Here is a 26,969-nt window from a genome sequence, read left to right on the forward strand (position 1 = left end):
GTACTAACTGCTGCATCTACAGATTCAAGAAAATCAGAGAACTCCCAAAGAAAATACCTTTTTTTTTTTTTCAAAATTTGTTATTAATTCCCATTTTCAAAATTTGTAAGTATTTCCCATGTCGGACCAATACACGGAAAATAGGAAATTAACTCTAAATTAAGTCCTAGCTAAATTTGATCCAGTCATTTTTAGTTCGCACGAAGTCATGTACAAATATGTATCTTGTGTGACAAGCACAACGGATGTACAATGCTTAGAAAGCCGATGATATTTCGCACCTGAAAACATCCCAGGTCGAACCGAGATTCACCTCGCCATCTCCTCCCATCTTACCATCAGGCCAAGAAATGCCCATTTATATTTTACAAAGACCGGAAACAAAAATATTCGGTGAGTAGAAAGTTGTCTGCCTCTATTCTACACCTGCTTCCATTCCCCGGCTAATAAGTCTTTTATTGGATTATTGATCAATTAGCAGCATATGTAATCAATCCTCCGGATCCGGCTTGCCTGCTTCATCCCACCGTTCAATCATCCCGACAATCTTATTAGCCTCATTAACACCTCTTGGTGTGGCAGACAAAATCCCACAGCGAAACTAATCGTAATCTTGATAACCACGACCTACAAACAACATGTGCGTAACCTTTCTCCGGATCGACATCTTCCCTCGGGGCCTGAGTGTGGCAAAACCCCTCATTAAGTGGGCAAAAACAACCACGAAAGTACAGCTTCCTGTCCCGAAAAGCCACAACATCTCAATAGCACGCCTGATGTGCCTTCGGGAACAGCCGACAATTATTAACATGTTGACCCACTAAATTTCGGCAACGGGTGTTCTTTGGCACACGCGCTGCGCCCGGCATCAATCTGTTTCAATCTCCGATCGGCGAATCAGTTCAAGCCACAATGGCCACCAATCAGCGCCCGGGGGAAGGTGTGGAATTGGAAATGCGCCCCTATCACGGGCATCGATTAATCCGCTAATCGGCGCACAGTCCATTCTGAACGTGATTGGGGGGATTGAGTGCCGAACACCTTGGGGAGTTTATCCAATCAATTCCATCGATAAGTGGTACGGCAACCGGTATTTGGCAAACAATTTAGGTGTTGGAAACTGCGCGGCGGCTGAAGTATGTTGATGTTTTTGTGAGTATCGCTTTGAGTGCAAATTCTTCAAATTGAGAGCTTTGCACAATTGATGAAGCGTCTTGAGTGTAGATAAGAATGTTAGATTGGAGAATAGTACTTTCGTCATAGTCTCGAAAACCAATAAAAGAGATACTTTTTCGCCAAACTCATCTGTACCAAGTCGTAAGCTCAGGAGAAACGTTCTACTATAGTGGAGTTTCAGCACATGGCTTTTGTTGATTTTAGCCTCTACGATGACGTACGGAAATACCTGCCATGTTCCTATATGCACAGCATGTATAACATTTCCATTTTTTAAGGCGAGATTTGAACTGATGCCCATATTACGCTAGATAGGTGCTTTCCAGTCTGTGCCATTTGGCATAAGTTCATTTGGCATACACCATTTGATTTAACGGATATTTTACATGGTTATGAACTATAACAAAAGTGAGGGTTATTTGGCATAACATAAATGTATGTCGCGACACCAATGCAAACGTATCGTGAGGGAAGACTGACTTTAACCCAAAAAGTTTCAATTGAGGCGATTCGCTCAATGGCAATGGCAAGCGAACAGTTCAGCCTCTCGACGAGCGGAGTCTCGACACATCATATTCACAATTGAGTAAAGCAAAGAAAACATCGGTTCTTGGTGTTTGATATAAAAAATCACGCATTCCTCACAGTTATAAAAGCATCCTATTCAGATAACAGTAAATTTCCATCGGAATCCGATCCAAATTGCCTCATAATCAATTTAGGGTACCAATGAAAATTACATTTTCGAATTTCAACGCCTTTGCTCACAAGTTTCGTTACCCCAAAATATGACCTCATGCAAAATTTGAGCTCAATTGGACATGAATGCAACGATGCCTGTGAAATACATGAATGATCAGTTATGAACCGACCCAACTGACCAGCTAAGATGCTGGTTCGAGCATTTCGAACAACTTTTTCAAGTGCCAGCCAGGCCACCACCACCTCGGCATGATCTGCCTAGGATCCGACGTATAACACGCGTCAATACCGAAGCTCCATTATTGTTAGAGATTCAAACAACCATCCAAAGCATGAAATCGAATAAAGCCCCAGGAGTCGATCGCATATCAGTTGAGATGCTCATAGCTAACCCCATGACATCCGCTCAACTACGTTTATTTTGTAATATCTGGGACACCGCAACTTTCTCGGTCTACTGGATGCAAGGTATTTGTATTTAAATCTAGCCAAAGAAACCCAGCTTTGCCCGGGTGTTGAAATTGTCAAAATGAACTATTTGCAGCAGCGCACTCTAGATCAATTTCCGTCCGTTTGTTTTGTTTTCATCAACAGCTGACCCAAAATAGTATTCTAATATTTTTTTTTACATTTCCCCGTTAAATTCACTAACTTTTTGTATATACAAACCTTGCGGATCCCAAAACGAATCGATTAGAGAAAAAATCTTGCAAATCGATCAAGCCGTTCGCGAGTTAAATCGTCAGGAAGGAAATCTCAACTCATTTTTATTATATAGAAGAAGATAATCCATCTGACAAATTAGTCTTAATGAATAAAAACATATTTGGACACTACATTCTTCTTTTGATTCGATTTGCAAAACATCTGATTGGTTCATTAAACTCGAATATTTCTTCCACAGCTGTGAATGCACGAATACATACTGCTATCGGCTAGTTGTTCCCAAAAACTGTTCTGTGGTATCGTGGCAGCAACAATGTTGAATTTAGAAGTGTTATAGTGGGTACACAGAAGTTCAACATGGAAAGTAATTCAGGTGCATCAGTTTCGCCATTCAACAATTTGGCTACTAGTAGTGATTGTTGAACTTTTCTCCGCTGCTCCAGCGTATCCAATCCCAGCAAACGACATCTCTCGGGGTACGGCGGCAGACTATCAGGGTCTCTCCAAGGCAAGCTTTTTAGCGCCAAACGCATGAATCTCTTCTGTACGCGTTCGATTCTAAAACTACACGTGACTTGATATGGATGCCATACAATAGAAACATTTTCCAAAATTGGACGTACAAATGCACAGTAAAAAGACTGGAAGTATGGATCTGTACAAGCTTTTGCGACTTTCGAAATGAAACCTAACTGTCTATTCGCTTTCGATATTATTGCTGATCGATGCAGATCAAATGCTAATTTCGAGTCCAACTGAACACCAAGGTCCATGACATTGGCAACTCTTGAAAGAAAATTACCATTAATATGATAATCAAACAGTACTGGTAAAATGGTGCGGTGAAACGGTATCTTAGTGAAGGTACCCAAAAAGAGTGACCTGACTGTACGATAACTGGCGAGGCACTACTTTGCTATGTACCGTTCTCACAGTTCTATGCAAAATTATCTTAGTCCGATTCAGGAGAAGATCGAAGCGACTCTCCGGCGGCAGCAGGCCGGATTCCGTGCCGGAAGATCATTCTGGAGCAGGTCAACGAATTCCAAGATTCCCTTTACTTGGTATTCATTGACTACGAAAAAGCTTTCGACCTTCTCAACATGTGGAGCGCCCTGAGACGCAAGGGTAAATCATCGGCCTTATCATGTGGCACAGTACGAGGCCTTCTCGTGTAGAGTACTGCACAATGGGGTTTTGTCCGACCCTATCCGGGTCGCAGCTGGTGTGAGGCAAGGATGTATTATATCACCGTTACTGTTCCTCATCGTAATTGACGAGATTCTGGTAGGTGCGATTGACCGTGAACCAAACCGCTGGCTATTATGGCAGCCTATAACCATGTAGCACCTAAACGACTTCGAATTGGCTGATGTTGCACTCCTCGCGCAACGGTGCTCTGATATGCAGAGTAACGACCTTGCCGAGCGCTCCTCTTCGGCAGGCTTAGTCAGCGACGTCAACAAAACCGGGTGTAAACGGTGACCCCTTCTAGTTTAACAGTAGCCGGGCAACCAGTGGAGAATGTTGGAAGCTTCCAATATCATGGTAGCCAAATGGCGCCAGACAGCAATACCAAGATTGACATAGACGCACGGATCAAGAAAGCAAGGGCTGCCTTTGCGAGTTTAAGAAATATCTGGAAAAACAGCCAACGCACCAAAATACGAATTTTCAACTCTAACGTGAAATCTGTGCTGTTATACGCTAGCGAAACATGGTGTGTATCAGTGGAGAACACTCAACGGCTGCAGGTGTTCATTAACAGATGCCTGCGGTATATAATTCGGGCCTGGTGGCCACACAAATGGATCTAAAACAACGAGCTCCATCGTCGTTGTCACCAGAAGCCGATAGCAACAGAAATTCGAAATCGGAAGTGGGGCTGGATCGGCTACACTCTACGTAGGGGCAGAAACGAAATCTGTAAACAAGCATTAGACTGGAACCCAGCGGGACATCGCAGCAGAGGCAGACCCAGAGACTCATGGCGGCGAAGCCTCAATAAAGAAATAAAAGAAGTCGACCGAAATCTAACCTGGCAACTGGTTAAAGCGACAGCTGGACAACGCTCAGAATGGAGATCTTTCAAGTCGGCCCTTTTCACCACTGGAGGTGTACAGGATCCATAAGTTAAGTAAGTAAAGGACATGATTTAGGGGTTCATCAAAGTTTTGAAATTTTTATCCACGAAAATTTTCCCAAGGACCGATGGTGCTCAAATTTTGCATAGGGGTATATCTTAAGAAATGTTTGTGTATCGTCCGGTTTTAAAATTCGATGAAAAATTGTTTTCGCCATCGAAGTCGATTTTTTCCAAAAAAAAATTATCAAAGTTTCATGCATTTTGAGTCCTATGGCATCAAAAAACAAAAAAATTATTTCCCCCTTGTGAGAATTTTTTTTTTGGAATAATGTCCGATTTAGCCCAAATTTTGCATAGATATTTTTGGCTACGAAAACGTTTGCGTATCGTCCGGAGTTAAAATTCGATGGAAAAATCTGAAGGGTTCTCTACAAGATACAACCGTCCGACGTAAACTACGTAAAACAGATTATAAGATAATTCTTTTAATTGCCTATGTCACTGGTTTGAGCATGAGCTTAGAGTGATTCAAATTTTGACTTTTCGCTCCCCCGATAACATTTGCTATTTTCATGAACCTCCTTAGTTTTTAACTGAATTGGTCGTAATTTGACTGAGCCCGAGCAGTTTGATACTTGTATGGAAATTACTATAGAAATCGCCCCTTATGTGTTAGATCGTTTAAACTAACTATTTAAATATAGCCAACCCGAAGACTTCATAGAATATTTCCTAATATGTAAGACAGTTATTGCTCCGAAGCGATTGTATTGTTGCTCATTATTGATATTTATGTATTTCTTTTACGTGTTAAATTAATTTTCCCACGATTCAGTATTTCGCGAGTATGTTCTGCACCGATCGCGCAGAAATTACCGTCGACACTCTACGAGCCTCTTGAAAGGAGGCATTTTTGTCCGAGGTACCCACTGGGGTCAGCAAATGCACCTCCAGGTGTAAATGTACCCAAGGCTGCGAAACGCTGTCCTAAGGTAATATTTATCATATTCCCAGAAGAAGCCTCTCAGGTTTCCGAAAAAAAAACCTTCACATATTCTTGGACTCCTATTCACCAATTTAACAAAGGGATTCTTTTCAGACTCTAGGATTTCAAAAAAAACGGGTTTCTGGAGGAATACATCCCAAAATTAAGAAGGTGTCTTGCCCAGATTTCTGTTTAAAAAAATCCACAGATTCTTAAAAGAATGTTTGAAATATTATTTGTTACATTCCAGTACGCACTATTCCTCGTTCTTTTTCTCGCACAATTCGTAGTTGCTACTCCGTGATTAGCTAGAACTTGCGAAATTGGACACAGAACACAATAAATGGGGCTTAGGACTAGCTACCCATTCTCAATGTACACGCTTTGGGAGCTCAAATATCTAAATTGAATAACGGCGCTGCCCACGTACTTACGGTCATATAGGAAGGGAAGGATTGTTAGTCCGACTCTCGTTGCTACTAGAGACCGAGTGTACCTCTGCATCTCCACGATTGTCTTGGGATAGGATATCGTTTTAGTTACAAAGGATAATCCGTAACTTACTTGCCCGATAGCTACTGAAAACAATTGAAGATCGCACTTGTCTCGACCGAAGCAATGCGCAATACATGCGCATAAGCCACTGAACACGAAATAGATATTTTATTATTTTCCCGACGACTGAAACACGCACTGCACTTACTTGCTCGATAGCTACTGCAAACTCGCTTAGTGGAGAAGCACGACTGGAAAAGAAACTGACTTTCACTTTCTGATTTATTTACTCACCCACGCAAAGCAGAATCATTTCCATATTCCCGGAAGAAGCTTTTTAAAATTACGAAATGAATCTTGTCAATTTTCTTATAGAAATGTTCAGTAGATCCCTGATAGAATCGTAACACTTCTGAAGGAAATCTCCCTTAAACTAAGGAGGAGTTTTCCCATGCTTCATGATGAATTTTTGGCAGATTTCCTGAAAACAATTGCCCAAGTCTCCGATGGTAATCTTACTTTATTTCTGAAGATTCCTGGATTTCTCCTTGGATTCATGCAATTTTTTTTCTCAGGTTCTCACAAGCAACCTGTTTAGGGTTTCGTAATGCAATTTAATAGGAGGAAAATTCTTCGGAATTATAGACTAGCTTGCCCCAGATTCCTGAAGCAAATCTTTTTATATTATTTATATATTAAAAAAATCCTTTTTATTTCCCGGAAGAGTCCTTTGTATACTTTCGGAAGAATTCTCCCCAGATGTTCAGCGGAGAAATTCTCTCCATATCCCAGAATGAACTTTCAGATTTCTGGAGGAATTTTTGAAAGAACACCTCATCAAAATCCCGACCTAATCCTACCTAGACCCTAGACCCAAAAACCTTTCCCAGCTTTCAGAGTAATCATCGTCATATTTCAAGAGGAATGCTCTACAGATTCCTCGGGAAATGTTCTTCAGATTTCTGGAAGAAGCCTCTCCAAGTTTCCTAAGGAAACCTTTCCAGACTCGTAGGTCCAGAATCTTTCATATATAAGTATTGACGAATCTACCCAGATTTATGGAAAAATCTTCTCAGAAAATCTTTTTCGTACGCCTTAATGTATCCTCTCCAGATTCTCAGAAAAGTCTTTCAAAGATATCTAACGGAAGCCTTCTGAAATGTCGGGATCATATTTCCCCAGATTCCAGGAGGAATTCTTTTCAAATTCATGAAATAAGGGGAGATCCCCCAGCGCCGGACACTTCTAAAACCGGCATTTGCAAAAATCACTCCATCATCTTATATAGCATAAAAGAAGGCTATTAAAAAGTCTTTTACCTGTATGGAATATCAGTTTCTCATGTTGTAAACTTTGTAAATAATTTAAATTGAACAAAAATGTCAAAATTTTTCATGTTTCGCCTTATTTTAGAAGGTATGAATCAACAATATTTAAATCAATCGAATGCATTCTGATTATGCCGAGAGGGTCAATATTAGTCATATTTCAAATAGCGATCATGATTTGTTAGATACGTAATGTATTGTTACCGTTCACACAAAATGTCCCAAAGTAGACTGCCGATTAAAAAGCAACATTAACTATATTTTGAAACTTAATTATTATGTATAGTGAATGAAATGAAATGATGAAATGAAAAAATGAAAAATGAAAATGAATGTGAAATGAAAATGATATATGATGAAATGATGATGATGAAAAAAATATATGTATGTAATCTAAAGCCTAAGATTTAAAATATTAGCATGCACGCGAGTAAATAAATGAAAATAAAATATTTAAAAACGAAGAGCTAAAATAAAATAAAAACAAAATTTGTAAAACACTTTGGAACACAGAACACACATAAAACTGCTGCATGGGTATCAGCCGAAAAGTTGTCGCGAGTTGAGCAATTATCGCTAAAAAGGGATGGTAAAAACTACTGGGCAAGAATAGGCTATAGGGTAAACGGAGACTTGAAAGGATCTGATCTCTTTCCTACCAAGAACACCGAAGAGTACAGACAGCAAGGTGAAATTCGTATTGGAAAGACTAATTTTACCTATAAGGTCCCTAAGAGTGCCAAAATGATCGTTAATTCGTGGTACTTACTAAGCATATGCGGTATTTCGAAAGATTTCGTTTCAGGTGGTTCGAAACGAAATTCCGCGGAATTTCGTGAAATTTGAGTATGGCGAAATCTGATTTCTTCATTTCGTTTCGTTTCGTAAAATTACAAAAAATTCGCTAGAAAAAACTAGCTCCTCACGAAACTTAACGAAATTCCGCGGAATTTCGAAACAAATTTAAACTTAAACCATACTTTATATTATCAAACTTTTGGCTGCGCCGCTGAACTAAATCAGAAAACTATTTTCAAAACTTCGTTATATAAATTTTTCTATTAACGCTTACGCCTTCTTGTTCAATGGTTTCTATATTCAACTTAGTATTATATTAGCACTTCCTCAGTTATTAATTGAAAACTTTTCTATGTCCGCCATTGCATGAGTATGTATCTTGTGTGGCAAGACAATGGATACACTATGCTCAAAGTGTCGAGAAAGTTTCCAATCCGAAAACATCCTTGACCAGACCGAGAATAGAACTCGCTATCTCCGAATTGGCAATCCTACGCCTTTGCTCGCATGGTTGTTTGAAATGCTTACTACATAACCCCGTTCTGAGTCGTCAAGTGCGTATTTAGTTTTCTTCTATAAGACGTCTTCAGTATTTTGTTACAAATATCTAACAGAAAACGAAAAGTATCTTTAACTATATGAATCAGATCAGTATAACTTTGTCAATGATACAAAGTCGTGTCGTGAATTCCAAGGGCCTCTTTGAAGTTTTTTTTTCAGCGCCTTTTATTAATAACCGATTTCTTCACCTCGACTTATTCCTCAAACCAGGTTTAAGGACATGGGTAAGCACCGCTTAATAGTTAGGAATAAGAGTAAGGGATAAATTGACTTTAAGCACATGACCGGCATCATCAAGGTAACTCATTTTGCACTCACCGCATCAAAACAACGGCGGCACTGTATAGACCAATACAAACTATAACTTAACCTCACTTATTTTGACAGTTCACAGAGCTTGTTTACAAGGTGTTAGAAGAAAGATCGATGAAGGGAAAATTAAAATTCATATTTTTAGTTTAAAATTGCTGTGATCCGAATATTTAAGTGTTATTCTTTGCATTCAGCATGATATCAATCGCAAAGGACATCTACATACGAATAAAATGACGAAACAATTTCCCGGAGTCCCGGAGAAAAAGCTCTGTGAACTGTCAACCTACGTCATCATGCACTGGTCTATACGCATATTTCTATTCATGTATGTTTGACAGAACATGTCTACGGTGGCGCAATCTGTTCATTTCATAGCGGCAGTTTTTGCTTAGTGATTGGACCATTGGAAACTCAGAAGCAAGTGAATAACTTTTTTTTTATCCAGAGTAGATTACACCCAGTTCTTTTTTACACGGTTGGTTTTTATTCGATTACGACCTTTAGCGTCAATGAAACTATGAGATAATCCTATGAAAAAATTCACAAAAAATCAAAAAAAAATGAGGTGGTGTATAAATAGCTGGAAAGTTCAGGTTAACCGAGGAATTAACGAATTCCAACCGTGCAAAAAAATATTGAGTGTAAACAATATTTACTCATGATTGCTTTCAGCTCATACTAACAATAACAGCTGTTTCTTGTAGTCAATTGAAGTCGGTTGATGATGGAAATTTGGCACCAATTTTTGCATTCCTGATATGCACAAGCTATGGGCCGAGTCTTCTATAAAAGGTTTGAATTTGGAAAGAATGATAGCCTTTTGATACAACTTTTTGTAATAGAAAGAAAAAATTATTTCATTTCTGGCAAACTGATGTCGTAAAAACTTTGCTGTCACATTTGTGAAATACAATCTGAAATACATATTTTTGTGCCTTTTTTAAAGATTCTCATGATTCTTCTAGTGACAAATGTATGATATTACCAAATATCTATCTGCGTATACGCACGGTGGAGTATCCCACTGGATAACAAATAAAATCTATGCATTCATTTTCTAATTTAGAGTTAGCTCAATACCATTAAATCACGCTGATAAGTCAATATGAAGAATGCTTCAGCATAATAACTTAATAATTATTCTAAAGTGAAATAAGGTTTTAACGAAATTTGGAATGAAAATTCACACTATTTATATATTTTTATATACTTACTAATATAAAACTGAACTGATTGATCACATTCGGGAGCACACGCTCCACGATGTATTTCTTTGAAAGCGGCACAAATGTTGGGGTATTGCCTTATCGCCAATGGTATATAAACGGGAACGAGGCGATTTATCACAGACTACTTCTTTTCTTATTATAACTCTATTGGTCGCAAAACAGTTATTTGACTTTGAAAAGTAAAATCGAGATTCCGTACAAAATGTAAAACCAATTTAATAAAAATTCCGCGGAAAAAAATTAAATTTGGTTTCGTTTTAAAAAAAATTCGAATTAAATGGACCCTGATTTCGTAGCGTTCCGAAGTCTCGAAAGTAAATCTATATTTCGATTCGTTTCGTTTCGAATCAACATAGACATTTAAAATTTCGTTTCGTTTCGTTTCGTTAGGAAAAAGTGTGTTATCGCATACCTTTAGTACTTACTATTATTAACGAATCAGGTATGCTATTATCAGGTTTCTCGAGTATCTGGAGAGACAAGCCCCAAATCCCATAGCCTGTACCTAAAACTAACCTCAATCCGATCTCCACGTGTGCAATCAGGACCCGAAAGTGCTCAGTTTACGAGCCTGGTAGTTGAACCCAACCACCCACACCCACCCCCCTCCAACTGACCCAGCGATTGCTACGGAAACCGACTCGCTCAAGCTAGTTCTGGTGGATAGCTCAAAGATTCGTCCTTCACCGAATACGGAACGATCGGACCTTATCTGATCACCCAGCAGCCATAGGATAGGGCAGTGCGCCTTAGAGTCGCCCGTTAGCTTTGATAGCTCTGGATAACCTGTGTAGCGAGAAGCTTAGCCCACCGAAAGACTGCGTCTAATGTCCCGTTTACCCGCTGCACGACGAACTATCGCTACCCCCCACAATAGCAGTTCACGCCGGCCGGCCAACGTACCGAAACCCACACACACATACACCCTTTGTGAGTAACATTAATAAATTTATTATTAAGCTCAATCAAAAATAGTGACTTTCTATGTTGAACCCTTGATAAGCTGAAAGAGCCGACCCTGCGAGTAAGACCCTCAAGCTCTAGCTAGCCTAGTGGAAGATTGGAGGTTAACAGTATCTATGGTGCAAAATTAATTTCTGGATCCGGAAGCAGTCCCCCGGGTCCGGACAGTGATTTTTTTCCATGTGATCAAATAGCCATTATTTGCACCTATATTGTCAAACTTACTTCAATTCCATTGTTTTTTCTTGCTAAGGTATCAGAAAGCCACAGAAATAATCAGAAACACAAATTGAAGATGTCATTGAAAATGGATAGAATGTTGGGTATGATGTAAGAAATTGAGCTGCAGAGTCAAATAAGCTCTACTAACACGTGTTAATATCTGCAACTTGAAGCAAGTGAAAAATATTACTATTCTAAATGATGTCTATACTCATGTAATTGGAACTTGGTCATATTTGAACATGATGCAGTAGTGTCCGGTACTCGGGGACACTTTTCTGAACCGTGAAAATGTTTACCAAAATTCATCATCAAAATACATCGTCCTGAAACGTGTTCAAATTATCAAATGTAGTTTGTATGAATCATCAATGATCATATTTTATGCATGTGGTATACAAGTAAACAACATCCGGATACTTAGAGAGTTTTTCGACAAATGGCTTATGTGTCCGGCACTGGGGAACTCCCCCTAATCTTTGTCAAGCTCTCGAAGATTTCCGGAGAAATCATCTCCTTATTGCCGGCATATTTCTAATGAAATCATTTTCAGATTCCTTTAGCTTAAGCTGAAAAAGTTAGTTTTTTTTTGGTGATGAAGTCTATTGTTAACATATTTAAGGTTACGGCTTTCAGGCTTCTTATGCTCGAAAACGGGTTTTACGTTTTTTGCGTAATTTTCAATTTATACGGGTAAAATTAAAAAAAAATGCAGTATATGTAACCGAGATGTCGGATAAAAACGTAAAACTCGTGTTTGGGCATAAGAAGAATGAAATCCATAATCATAAATTTCACCATTATAGGCGATCTCTCCTACAAAGTTGAAATTGATCAAGCCAACAAACAATCCGTTTAATTTTCACCTTCCATTTTTTTAGTTTCCGCACTGTCGTTTTTGAAGCAGTTACATACATATGACAACATACTATAAAATTTGTTGACATCAGAACATTTTAAATTGGTTCAGGAACTACTAAAATATGTAAAAAAATATAGCACCAATTGTTGGGTGGTTACATGTTGAATTATGTTTGGTTGGTTTTTGTAGAGATGATTTTGGCTCAGAGGTGAGCCAGCTTTGGGCTTCAAGCAACTTAAAAAAGAAAAAAAGGTTTTTCTTGTTAAAAAAACACGTGGACATTTGAAGGGTTCAACGAAAAATCACGATAAAACCACAAGGGAAGAGTGGACTTAAAAATCCGCAAAAAAATGACCACGTGGTTTCTGGATGGCACCTTAGAATTACAAAATATAGAAGATTTTATGAAATATAGAGATCGAAATGTTTTTGCTGTCGAGGATAGGGTGAGAGCAAAATGTCAACGCAAAATCCATATGTTGCGACTGTTATGCACCCACCGTGAATGCAAAGAAGAACAACAACAACTATAGAGGCAATTTTCCTCTTTCATAAGTGTTCATAAAATTTCTTGAAAGCTCTTGAAACTTATACGAGTTTCTAAAAAATCAATAAACCAAGGCAGCAAGACGGAATCCTTTTTATCGTTCACTACTGAATCTATAGTTGGGTCATCGGAAACAAACTTTGAAGTGGGTTGTTCGATGATTGGAATCGCTATCGGCCCTAGAAGGATCAAGAAAACCCCAACTATGAAGTGGGTTGGATAATGACCAGAATCGCCATGGAGGAGGCCATCGGTTCTGATTTAAATCCGTCTATATGACAAAGAAAAAAAGACAATCAATGAATATAGCAACTCATTGTTTGAACTGCTGGGAGACGATGTTAAAATGAAAACAAACAATTTTTGAAAGACTGCAAACTACATATAAGCTGCCCGCAAAAAGTATGGAAGCGCAACCAGGTTTTTTTTTCGCGGTTGGAATTCATTAATTTTTTGGTTAACCTAAATTTTTACAACTTTTTAAATACTCCCTGAATTTTCTTGGATTTTTTTGTGAATTTTTTCGTGGGGTTAACTCATTGATTCATTGACGCTGAAAGTCTTAAACGACCAAAACCAAACCATGTAAAACAAACCTGGGTGTATTGCATTAACTATTTTGAATACTGCAACACCCCTGAATGTTTAGCATCACTCAAATTTTCATCATATTTCGTAATCGCAGTATGACAGAATAATCGATGCTGAGTGAAGCTTGCTAGATGGTCACCTACTGGTTCTCCGGGAGCTCCAAAACATCCGGTAAACTGGTCAATTTCAATAATTCGTCCCAGAAATCAGCGACTTTTTCAAAACCGTTTGTTGTAGCACTACCAGAGCAAAACCAATGCAAGCATCGGTCATTGATCACTAGTGAATCCGTTGAAGTTGTCAATTTGAGTAATTTGTCATAGAAAGCAGCGTCTTTTTTCAAAACTGTTAACTGCCCATGATCACTTATTTATAACATTTGCAATTTGGTGGATTTTGTAAATCGTTTGTCAATCCTCCCCACAAACTCAATCATTTCCAGCTTACCACTGAGGGTCGTGGATTAGAGTCCCATCAAAGAGAGAGGGGTCACCTTCAATACATATCAATATCTTCCACATAATGCACATATTAACATATGAGTCTTCAGAACATTGTAAAGAAAATATTGTGAATCGTATAAAACACGGCAGACTTCAGTGGGCTGGTCACTTGGTGCGAATGTCGGAAGAAAGAATATCGAAAATAATATTCAACAGAGAACCAGATAGAGGCCGCCAACTTCTAGGAAGGCCACGATCACGCTGGCTGCATGCGGTGGAATCGGACCTAGGGCCTTTTAACGTTCGGGGAAACAGGAGGAACATCGCCCAAGACCGACGATGATGGAGCTCTACAATACGCCTGGCATAGGTGTATACGACGCTGTAGCCAACCAGATATCCAGGTAGGTAGGTAATGGGGAAGGAGGCGGTCGGTTATTTTCTCACGCTCCATATAAATAAAAAAAAACATATTTTGAACGAAAAAAAAATCTTCCATGGTGGGACGGTGAGTTTGAAAGCCCAGGAAAATCCCTCACTTAATAAAGGTAGAAACCAAGACAAGATGATTTGTTGATATTTAATAAAATTTCAATGCAATCTCTATATTTGTGAGAGTTTAATAATTCTAAACTTTTTGTACTAAAGAATCGCAAAGCGTCATACATGACTGAGCCTCTACTAAGCAAATAAACGAGTTTAAAAAATTATAATAATTGCACTAATTTTTGAGATTTTGTTCAATTTTTGTATTTTTTTGGTTTTTTTAAACATTGGGATCCGGAAGGTGTTATTTAAGTACTTAATGAAAAAGACATGGAAACCTTATTTTGAGATTTCGTGAATAAACTTCATATATAGATTTAAATAAAAATGCTACCCAGATTTCCTGAGGTATATTTTTTAGATTGTTGCAGTAATCTTCTTCAGATTTCGAATGGAATGCTTTGAAAACTCCCAGGAAAATTATCTCCAGCTCCCGGATGGATGTTTTCTAGATTTTTAGATTATTAGATTATTTAGATTTAGATTATTATATCTAGATTAGATTCCTGGACGATTTCTTTCCAGATAATTAGAAACATTCCCTCCAAATTTTCAGTGGAACCCGCAGAGGATTTTTAGACGAATGCTTCTTAAATTATTGGAGGAAACCTTTCCCCAATTTCTGGTGAAACTCTCTCCGGACTCCGGAAGAAATCCTCGCCAGATTTAAAATTGCTGAAGTCATCCTTTTCAGATTCTCGGATATTTACAGTTAAATCATCTCGAAATTGTAGAAATTATCTTTCAAATACCCGAACACCTCCCACATTACCTGAAAGATATTTCACAGATTTCCGGAGGAATTCTTCCCAGTACCTCGAAGAAATTCTTACCACTTTTCTCATATTTCTGGACAATTTCTTCCTCATACTTCTGAAGATACTTTTCCTTAATACAAAAGTTCTTGAATATTTCTGGTAGAGATCTCTTTAGATGCCTGGCTTAATTTTTATCATATTCTTAGAGCAGAGGAATTATCCTCCATATTTTTAGGAGAACCCTCTCCATTTTCTTGGAATAATCCTCTTCAGAATTCAGATTCAGAAAGGAATACTCTCATGATTCATAAAGCAAACCTCTTGTGATTCCCGAAAGAGTATTTCCAAAACTTCCCAGATTTCTAGAGGATGCCTAACGTGTTTCATTCCGAATAAAAAAAAAGAAAGCAACCTCAGTGTACTTACATAACAAATTACAGAGAAAGTAATACACGCCAATTATGCAAGATCAGTAATAATTTTGACCTATCTGACGGATACGACGCTAATTCATTCCCAAATTAGCATGATTCGTGATTGTTCAATCTCGCAGCTGACTACAGCAACTGCCGCGCCAATCACAACAGAATGCTAACCACCAATTACCGAAAACCAATAACCGACGAGTGATTCGGCTCTGTCAAACAAGTGCACAAGTCACGTCGAATGAATCCCAAATAGTTCTTTGATCGCGCGGAAAGCAATAGCCAATAAAACCTTAATATTGCGTCGGGGGAGAAAGTCTCCGGCCGGGATTGTTGAAGTAATCGAAGACGCCGCCGTCGTCGTCGCCGTTGTCATCATCGACAAGCCGCATGCAAATTACGACATCGTCCAACGAAAGTGAAAGATACTAAGTGAAGTGGCACACTGGCGCTATGGTGGTGATGGCGTGACCAAGTGGTTGCCGGCTGAGTGGGAAAACAGCTCGGAGCCCAAACAAACTTAGGTTCCATCAACAGAGCCACCACAACCGCCGGTTGCACCATGGGAAAGATTGCGGTATTTAATGGGGAAAAATAATTACACACATCAGAGCTTTCCAAGATCTACGCATGGCGGCAAAAATAACTTCAAGTTCTAAATATTTTGAAGTCCTGAGCATTGTTTCACTAATATTTGTTTTATTTTGAATAATGGCATTATAGCTATCAAAACAGTAATTGATTACACAACAAAAATTGGAAGCTGATGGAGCGTTTATTCAACTAAAAATAGCTTTCTTCAGCTAGAAATCTAGCTTATTCAGCTAAAATTGTTTGTTGGGTATTAATTGATGATAATGAAACAGATGTCATTTTGTCATCTTAAGTTCTTTGTCGAACATTCCATTTGAAGCTTTTGCCCACCTTCATGTAAGCAACTCTCCCATAGTGCGCCCGGTCATACCGTGGAGAGGGCTGCTAATAAAAACGGCAAACAAAACAAATGATGCTGGGACGCTAATCTAAATGGTCGGTTCGTTCGAGAGATACCTACATAGCTGAAGCAGACGACGACCCGGGAAATAAACAACAACAACAATAACAATCGGTCTTGGGTTTCCCATCGTAGGTGTTGCGTTGCGATGGCAAGGGGCATGGTTTTACATTTCTAATTTCGCACGTACCTATGTCGGTTTGGGAAGTGGAGTCTTTAGGTGCCATGTTACCACGCCAGACAAATTACACGGGAAATTGTAAGATTACGACATTTGAATAATATGACATTTGGATTCCCGAGGTGTGATTGGCGAGGTGACAATGCGATTAACATTTCGGCGTATCAGAGAATAATTTATTGTACATTTACCAGCAGTTTCAGGGTGTTTGGTGGTCGGAGTCTGAAAAAAGAGGAAAAAATACAATTGGTTAATGTTTATGAACAACTTAATTAAAAGTAATGGGCATTTTAAATAATTGTATCTTAGTGAAAATGCAATTATCGCGTTATAATGTAATTATTTCTGATGAATCCGCTTAGTAAAAAAAATACATTCTGCAAAGTTCGATGTACGCAACTTACTTACTTGATTGGCTACAGCCCTTACTCGATAAACCTACACCGAATGAAGTATCCTTCTCCACTGGACTCGATATTGGGCCAATCGTTTCCAGTCGCCCTGAACTTTGAGTGCCTCAGGTCCTTTTCAACTGCAAAAAAACATCGTGTACACGGCTTTCCACGAAGCCTACGGCCTTTTCTGGGTGCTCTACTGAATATTATTTTCGCTCCACGCTATTCCGGCATACGCACAACGTGTCCGGCCCACCGTAATCTGCCGTGTTGTATGAGTCTAACAATATTCAGCTCTTTATAAACCTAGTAGAACTTGTGATTCATGCGACACCGCCAGATGCCGTTCTCCTGTTTACCGCCAAGTATTATCTGTAGCACCTTACGCTCAAACACTAGGACAGCTCTCCGATCAATCTCCTTTAACGTCACGCGTTCCTTAAGAAAATTTACCTATATATTTTTTCGTATTTTCAATGCTGCATAAGAATATAGAATAGAATCTTTGTGGAAATTCATAAACAAACGTGTCTTCGCAAAGTTTCTGTGGGTATTCCTGTGGAAATTTCTTCGCAGTTATTCAAAAATATCGTAAAATTTCTGACAGCCCATATTTTTTTTCAGAAATACTTATTAAAAGCCACTTTTTATTTTTATTTTTGCCTTTCTCGTACAACAAAGTTGTACCGAAAGCCTATGTGATTGCTCCAAAAAAGAACTTTTGATAGAAGGCCCAGAGACCCATAGTGTTATATACCGATCGATTAAGCTTGACGAACTGAGATTATGTCTGTATGTGTGCATGTGTGTTTATGGGTGTATTTGTACAAATTTTGTAGACACACTTTTTGGAACTTTGCATTATGCGATTAATTCTCGATTAGTTACATTCGACAAGGAATGCGGTCCCATTGTTTACTGTTGGAAATTGGTGAGATCGGATATTGCATTTCGGAATTATTGAGAAATCATTGTTTTTCTCCCAAGGGGCCATCCTCGGAAAAAAAATTAAAACAGATTTTTTTTTCAAAGATGGTGACACAAAACAAAAACATGCAAAAACATGCAAAATGATCGAGAAAATGTGATCTAGTCCCCTAAAGAGATTTTTTGACCTTTATAATGTGATTTTTCCAATAAATTTTATAATGCGAGAAAGGCTTCATCACTGCTAGGTGGATTAATCTGGGTTTTTAACGTACTTCTGCGGAAGCACTTATCAATATAAGGCATCTACATCAAATCAAGGATTTTTTTGTCTTTTCTATTGGTGTATAAACCTGCATACAGCAATATAAAAGTGTTGTAGAAAGCAATATAAAGCGTTCAAGGAGAAAAAAGCTTTCGAATATTGATACAGTTATGTTCCGTTTTTATCAACACGGTCCGTGAGTTTCAGTTGATAAAATCGGAACAGTGACAAAATCGGAATAATTTTCTTTGACGATTTTTTGAGCAAATTTTTTAGTAAAAACGATTTACACTGGATTCTGTTTTTACACGATTTACATTTTTTCAATTTTGCACTCATCCTGAATGTTTAACGCATATTAATTATCATGTGATTTTTCTTTGATTTATTCTGGATTTTTTGAAACATGTTGTGAAGATTTTGGTGGTAAGTTGAAGGCACACGATCAAAAATACGAGCGAAAAAAAAATCGTGTTAAAACAAAATCCTGTGTATTGCCGGGAAAATGTTAGATTTCCAGGTTCTAACATTTTTAAATGCTAAGGGCTGTCCATAAACGTGAACATGTTAGTGGGATGCAAGGGTTATTGACAAGAGTCCAAAATTATCATACCTAGGAAATGTATATTTATCATCAATGGTGACTGGTTGAGGCTCCTGGCAAGTAAGGAGTGCATCCCGGGAACGTCCATAAATTTTTTCACGCAAAAATTAGCCTCAATAGTATGAGTTTATTTTCACGTGTGCTCTCTCAACTGCGCTCAAAATTCTCACATCTAGGTGAAGAATACTTTTTTACAGCTTACTATGGAGATTTTCTGACAATCGTTTTGATTTTATCCATCGACCCAGCCATCGACTCAAACCGTCGTTCGAAGCGGACCACAAAAGCGAAAGTTAAGAGCCAAGCATCTAGTGGATCACCCTCCCAAACTATACTAGCAACGTTTTTTGTAGCTCTCTAGCTTTTGATATATCGCCTGTCAAACCAAACTCTTAAATACAAACTGTTGCCGAGAAAACTCTGAAGTATTACCTACCTAACGGGATACAACTGAAGATCAACCTTATCCTTCATGAATTGGAGTGCAAAAGTGGTTTTAATTCAAATCCTTCACATCACAAATCAACACAAATAAAGGTTAGTACCGCATCAGCTCAGTTTAAAGTGGTGTTGTACTGAGTGATAACAACACAATCTTGACGGTGGTGTATCATTAAATCAGCCAGTACCATTATTTTTCGATTTGTTTTGCCTTCTGTCCTTACACGTTCCTCTGGTACGGTGCTCTTCTATTGGATAGCGTAGTGTGTCTTGGTGCATTCGGTGGTCTCGAAAGCCGGAACACTATTATCGACGTGCAGGCTCTGGTTCGATAGCAGCTTTAGTAAGGACAAATTAGTTCATAATCACACACCTCACTTAGGGTGGTGCCGGTCAGTCGGATAGAGTATCGTGTCTGGGTGCGTTTGATGGTTTCAAAAGTCGAAACACTTTGAACTTTCTGTTAAAAAAATTGAAGATGCTAGCTCAGCGAGGAGTTCAATAAAGAGAGTTTTATTGTTTTAATTAAGCGTGAAAAGACACCCTCGTTCAAGTGTTTTTTCCTCTGCTTTGGTGGGACGCCCGCAAGAAGAATGGTGTTATTGTGGATCGGAATGATCACAATTCTGCGTAGTGAGACGCCCGCATTCTATAGTTTCTTCCTCAGCATTGCTGGGACGCCCGCAAGAAAAATGGTTTTATTGTGGATCGGAATGATCACAATTCTGCGTGGTGGGACGCCCGCATTCAGTAGATTCTTCCTCTGCTTTGGTGGGACGCCCGTAAGAAGGATGGTGTTATTGTGGATCGGAATGATCACAATTCTGCGTGGTGGGACGCCCGCATTCAATAGATTCTTCCTTTGCCTTGGTGAGACGCCCGCAAGACGAATGGTTTATTGTGGATCGGAACGATCACAATTTTGCATGGTGGGACGCCCGCACCCAATAGATTCTTCTTCTGCGTTGGTGGGACGCCCGCAAAAAGAATGGAATCCACAATTCTGCGTGGTGGGACGCCCACATTCAGTAGATTCTTGCTCTGCGTTAGTGGGACGCCCGCAAGAAGAATGGTGTTATTGTGGATCGGAATGACCACAATTCAGCGTGGTGGGACGCCCGCATTCAGTAGATTCTTCTTGTGCTTTGGTGGGACGCCCGCAAGAAGAATGGTGTTATTGTGGATCGGAATGATCACAATTCAGCGCGGTGGGACGCCCGCATTCAGTAGATTCTCCCTGTGCTTTGGTGGGACGCCCGCAAGAAGAATGGTGTTATTGTGGATCGGAATGATCACAATTCAGCGTGGTGGGACGCCCGCATTCAGTAGATTCTTCCTGTGCTTTGGTGGGACGCCCGCAAGAAGAATGGTGTTATTGTGGATCGGAATGATCACAATTCTGCGTGGTGGGACGCCCGCATTCAGTAGATTCTTCCTCTGCGTTGGTGGGACGCCCGCAAGAAGAATGGAATCACAATTCTGCGTGGTGGGACGCCCACATTCAGTAGATTCTTGCTCTGCGTTAGTGGGACGCCCGCAAGAAGAATGGTGTTATTGTGGATCGGAATGACCACAATTCAGCGTGGTGGGACGCCCGCATTCAGTAGATTCTTCTTGTGCTTTGGTGGGACGCCCGCAAGAAGAATGGTGTTATTGTGGATCGGAATGATCACAATTCAGCGTGGTGGGACGCCCGCATTCAGAAGATTCTTCCTGTGCTTTGGTCGGACGCCCGCAAGAAGAATGGTGTTATTGTGGATCGGAATGATCACAATTCTGCGTGGTGGGACGCCCGCATTTAGTAGATTCTTCCTCAGCGTTGGTGGGACGCCCACAAGAAGAATGGAATCACAATTCTGCGTGGTGGGACGCCCACATTCAGTAGATTCTTGCTCTGCGTTAGTGGGACGCCCGCAAGAAGAATGGTGTTATTGTGGATCGGAATGACCACAATTCAGCGTGGTGGGACGCCCGCATTCAGTAGATTCTTCCTGTGCTTTGGTGGGACGCCCGCAAGAAGAATGGTGTTATTGTGGATCGGAATGATCACAATTCAGCGTGGTGGGACGCGCACATTCAGTAGATTCTTCCTCTGCGTTGGTGAGACGCCCACAAGAAGAATGGTGTTATTGTGGATCGGAATGTTCACAATTCTGCGTGGTGGGACGCCCGCATTCAGTAGATTCTTCCTCTGCGTTAGTGGGACGCCCGCAAGAAGAATGGAATCAATTCTGCGTGGTGGGACGCCCACATTCAGTAGATTCTTCCTCTGCGTTAGTTGGACGCCCGCAAGAAGAATGGTGTTATTGTGGATCAGAATGATCACAATTCAGCGTGGTGGGACGCTCGCATTCAGTAAATTCTTCCTCTGCGTTGGTGGGACGCCCGCAAGAAGAATGGTGTTATTGTGGATCGAAATGATCACAATTCTGCGTGGTGGGACGCCCGCATTCAGTAGATTCTTCCTCTGCGTTGGTGGGACACCCGCAAGAAGAATAGTATTAGTACAGACCGAAATGGTGAGAACTCTGTAGTAGAACGTCCGCAGGCAAGATTTTTATTTCTCCACAATGGTAGAACGCCCACAAGAATTAAGATACTATCGTGGATTTGTAAGGTGCTCGTGGAGATTGATTGCATTGAGAAAAGTTATCTGTCTATAGTTAAGAACAGTTTATCGTACTATTCCGGTTCGGTTTCTAGATTTTGTTGTTGGTTGTTTGACATTTCTCAGGTACTTATTCAAAAGGACGTATGTGATTTTGTAAAAAAAAATTCAAACGTCGATTTGTCCGATCTGATGGCACTCCCACGCAAACCATTACCATAGACAGATAGAGGGAGGCTTCGGCTACCTGGTGGTGGTGTTGTTTTGCGTGGGAGTGCCATCAGATCGGACAAATCGACGTTTGAATCTTTGTTTACAAAATCACGTACGTCCTTTTGAATAAGTACGCGAGATTTATAGTTACACATTTTGAAATGGACGTATGCTCAAAAAAAGTAAAGGTATTATTAGTATTGATGATTTTTACTAGAAGCAAAAAATAATTATTAAAAATAGTGTTTCCATTGCGAGTTACCACTTCACGGGAATGTCTTGAGAATGATTTTCCATATAGGTTGGGCAACCATAATGATGGTTTATCCATAGTGTTTTTCGATTACGAAATTAGATGCTCGCTGTACAATAATGCGCCTGAAGTGATCGTTTGGTTTAAGATGCTTTTTATCATTGTGAGAGAGTAACCCCATCATTAATAATATATCGGTAAAGATTTTTTTTTTCTTTAAACATAGATGCCAGCCGTTATTTTTTTAGAGGAGAGGGGAGATGTGTGGCATTGGACAGGCCTATAAACATGAACAAGTCTAATATACTATTCTTTAGTCACATGACAGATCGTAGCAGCCATCGCATGCAAGAGACACATTCGCAGTCAGTCAATTCCTCCTTCATCACGAGGTGAGTCGCGAGTGCAAGCAATGTAAACATGATGGTTGATTCATATGTGCCATGTTGAATTGCACAATATTTAACATCATTCATACATTTTGAGGAGATATAATACAGTCGATATCGAGATGTGGAACAGAAGTTCTTGGAAAATTGATCGAAAGGACTATAAAGAGTAACCGTGAACATATTTTAGTATTACTATGTCTGAAACTTGATTATGCATATGTACAACATGTGATAGATTTAGTTCGGAAAAGGTATTGGAGGGTAACCACACCGAAGGGGCGGTTACCCTCCAATACCTTTTCCGAACTAAATCTATCACATGTTGTACATATGCATAATCAAGTTTCAGGCATAGTAATTAATTTCACCTCGGGTGGCTTAATACCCAGCATATAGGCAATTAACTTTGAATGTACTGATATTTTAGTATGGCATTATTTGTTTCAACGATTCGATATCGAGTCTTAGAACATCAACTCATGGACTGCAACTTGTAATAGAGTTAAGTGATATCCTACCAGCTCGATGGAACTACTGTGATGTTTGGTGATGCACGGATATATCATTTAGGCCTTGGTTGATCGGGTAGATCGCAGAACAGGCTTGTAGTAGCCTGTAAAATTAATGAGTACCATTATATCAGCTCAACGGACCTGTTTGGATGTTTTGCAATACACAGGCACATCGTTCATGACTTGGTTGTTCATGAAGCCCCAAACGCAATACAACGGAACGGCGACGGAAACGGCAAATTTGACAGTTAGCCCATACATTTTCTGTCAGATTTTCCGTTTCCGTCGCCGTTCCGTTGTATTGCGTTTGGGGCTATATTCTGAGAACCGAAAAGGCCTGTATTAGCTTGTAAAAATATTGAGTGAAATCCTGTCGGGTTAATAGTCCTGCTGGGATGTTCAACAATGCACGGATACTTTGTTGATCTGGTAGATCACATGTTATGAACTGTCTTGAACTCAAGGACGTTTTGGAGAAACGAAAAGGCCTGTAGTTGCGTTTAAAAGTAATGAGTGAAATCCTATCGGCTCGGTGTACCTGCTAAGATGTTCAACGATGCACGAATACGTCGTTCATGGCTTGTTTGATCGGGTTTATCACATGTTCTAAGCTCGCGGGCAGCAGGAACTATGTCCAAGGGCTTGACGATCCCTCCCCAGGCCATCTGCGAGTTGTGGGGCTTGCCTAGGATATGGTGGGGTTTGACAGTGGGCCCTGTTAAACCTCTATAAAAAGCTGCATGAATCCGCAAGTAGGCTCCACCAAAGCGACCGTGTGCCGCTCAAAGCGCACAAGCCCAAGTCCTGGTGTTAGGTGGGACGCTAAACAGCCCTGACACGACGGCCCTCCGACGAGACAGGAGGTTTGCGCAGGCCCAATAAGCCGCCTAGAAAACCAATCATTACGAACAATATAAGAGATAATGCGACTCGATATAATCGGCAAAGACCTAGGCAACGAATACAGGATCACGATTGGAAGCTTGGAACATGGAATTGCAAGTCGCTAGGTTTTGCAGGTTGCGACAGGATGATCTACGATGAATTACATCCCCGCAACTTCGACGTCGTGGCGCTGCAGGAGATTTGCTGGACAGGACAGAAAGTGTGGAGAAGCGGGCATCGAGCGGCTACCTTCTACCAAAGCTGTGGCACCACCAACGAGCTGGGAACCGGCTTCATAGTGCTGGGTAAGATGCGCCAACGCGTGATTGGGTGGCAGCCAATCAACGCAAGGATGTGCAAGCTGAGGATTAAAGGCCGTTTCTTCAACTATAGCATCATCAACGTGCACTGCCCACACGAAGGGAGACCCGACGACGAGAAAGAAGCGTTCTACGCACAGCTGGAGCAGACATACGATGGATGCCCACTGCGGGACGTTAAAATCGTCATCGGTGACATGAACGCACAGGTAGGAAGGAAGGAAATGTATAGACCGGTCATCGGACCGGATAGTCTGTACACCGTATCGAATGACAACGGCCAACGATGCATAAACTTCGCAGCCTCCCGCGGAATGGTAGTCCGAAGCACCTTCTTTCCCCGCAAAAATATCCACAAGACCACATGGAGATCACCTAACCAAGAAACGGAAAACCAAATCGACCACGTTCTAATCGACGGTAAATTCTTCTCCGACATCACGAACGTCCGCACTTACCGCAATGCGAATATTGAATCCGACCACTACCTCGTTGCAGTATGCCTGCGCTCAAAACTCTCGACGGTGTACAACACGCGTCGAAGTCGGACGCCGCGGCTTAACATTGGGCGGCTACATGACGGTAGACTAGCCCAAGAATACGCGCAGCAGCTGGAAGTGGCACTTCCAACGGAAGAGCAGCTAGGCGCAGCATCTCTTGAAGATGGCTGGAGAGATATTCGATCCGCCATTGGTAGCACCGCAACCGCTGCACTTGGCACGGTGCCCCCGGATCAGAGAAACGACTGGTATGACGGCGAATGTGAGCAGTTAGTGGAAGAGAAGAATGCAGCATGGGCGAGATTGCTGCAACACCGCACGAGGGCGAACGAGGCACGATATAAACAGGCGCGGAACAGACAAAACTCGATTTTCCGAAGGAAAAAGCGCCAGCAGGAAGATCGAGACCATGAAGAGACGGAGCAACTGTACCGCGCTAATAACACACGAAAGTTCTATGAGAAGTTAAACCGTTCACGTAAGGGCCACGTGCCACAGCCCGATATGTGTAAGGACATAAACGGGAACCTTCTTACGAACGAGCGTGAGGTGATCCAAAGGTGGCGGCAGCACTACGAAGAACACCTGAATGGCGATGTGGCAGACGAAGATGGCGGTATGGTGATGGACCTGGGAGAACGCGCGCAGGACATAATTCTACCGGCTCCGGATCTCCAGGAAATCCAGGAGGAGATTGGCCGGCTCAAGAACAACAAAGCCCCTGGGGTTGACCAACTACCAGGAGAGCTATTTAAACACGGTGATGAGGCACTGGCTAGAGCGCTGCACAGGGTCATTACCAAGATCTGGGAGGAGGAAGTTTTGCCGCAGGAGTGGATGGAAGGTGTCGTGTGTCCCATCTACAAAAAGGGCGATAAGCTGGATTGTAGCAACTACCGCGCAATCACATTGCTGAACGCCGCCTACAAGGTACTCTCCCAAATTTTATGCCGTCGACTAGCACCAACTGCAAGGGAGTTCGTGGGGCAGTACCAGGCGGGTTTTATGGGCGAACGCTCCACCACGGACCAGGTGTTCGCCATTCGCCAAGTACTGCAGAAATGCCGCGAATACAACGTGCCCACACATCATCTATTCATCGACTTCAAAGCCGCATATGATACAATCGATCGGGACCAGCTATGGCAGCTAATGCACGAACACGGTTTTCCGGATAAACTGACACGGTGGATCAAAGCGACGATGGATCGGGTGATGTGCGTAGTTCGAGTTTCAGGGGCATTCTCGAGTCCCTTCGAAACCCGCAGAGGGTTACGGCAAGGTGATGGTCTTTCGTGTTTGCTATTCAACATCGCTTTGGAAGGTGTAATACGAAGCGCAGGGATTGGCACGAGTGGTACAATTTTCAATAAGTCCGTCCAGCTATTTGGTTTCGCCGACGACATAGATATTATGGCACGTAACTTTGAGAAGATGGAGGAAGCCTACATCAGACTGAAGAGGGAAGCTAAGCGGATCGGACTAGTCATCAACACGTCGAAGACGAAGTACATGATAGGAAGAGGTTCAAGAGAAGACAATGTGAGCCACCCACCGCGAGTTTGCATCGGTGGTGACGAAATCGAGGTGGTAGAAGAATTTGTGTACTTGGGCTCACTGGTGACTGCCGAAAATGACACCAGCAGAGAAATTCGGAGACGCATAGTGGCTGGAAATCGTACGTACTTTGGACTCCGCAAGACGCTCCGATCGAATAGAGTTCGCCGCCGTACCAAACTGACAATCTACAAAACGCTAATTTGACCGGTAGTCCTCTACGG

At 40.9% G+C, this 26,969-nt stretch overlaps 1 protein-coding gene across 1 annotated transcript in view; it reads right to left on the reverse strand.

Moving 5' to 3' along the window:
- LOC134225346 (uncharacterized) overlaps positions 1-26,969 on the reverse strand; it is a 231,547-nt gene that overhangs the window by 45,503 nt on the left and 159,075 nt on the right. The window contains exon 2 of the mRNA XM_062705341.1: positions 17,065-17,095. The gene's annotated coding sequence lies outside the window, so the exon portion shown is untranslated. The remainder of the gene's footprint in view (positions 1-17,064; positions 17,096-26,969) is intronic.

Source organism: Armigeres subalbatus, chromosome 1 (assembly GCF_024139115.2).
Source record: "Armigeres subalbatus isolate Guangzhou_Male chromosome 1, GZ_Asu_2, whole genome shotgun sequence".
Classification (NCBI taxonomy): Eukaryota; Metazoa; Arthropoda; class Insecta; order Diptera; family Culicidae; genus Armigeres; species Armigeres subalbatus.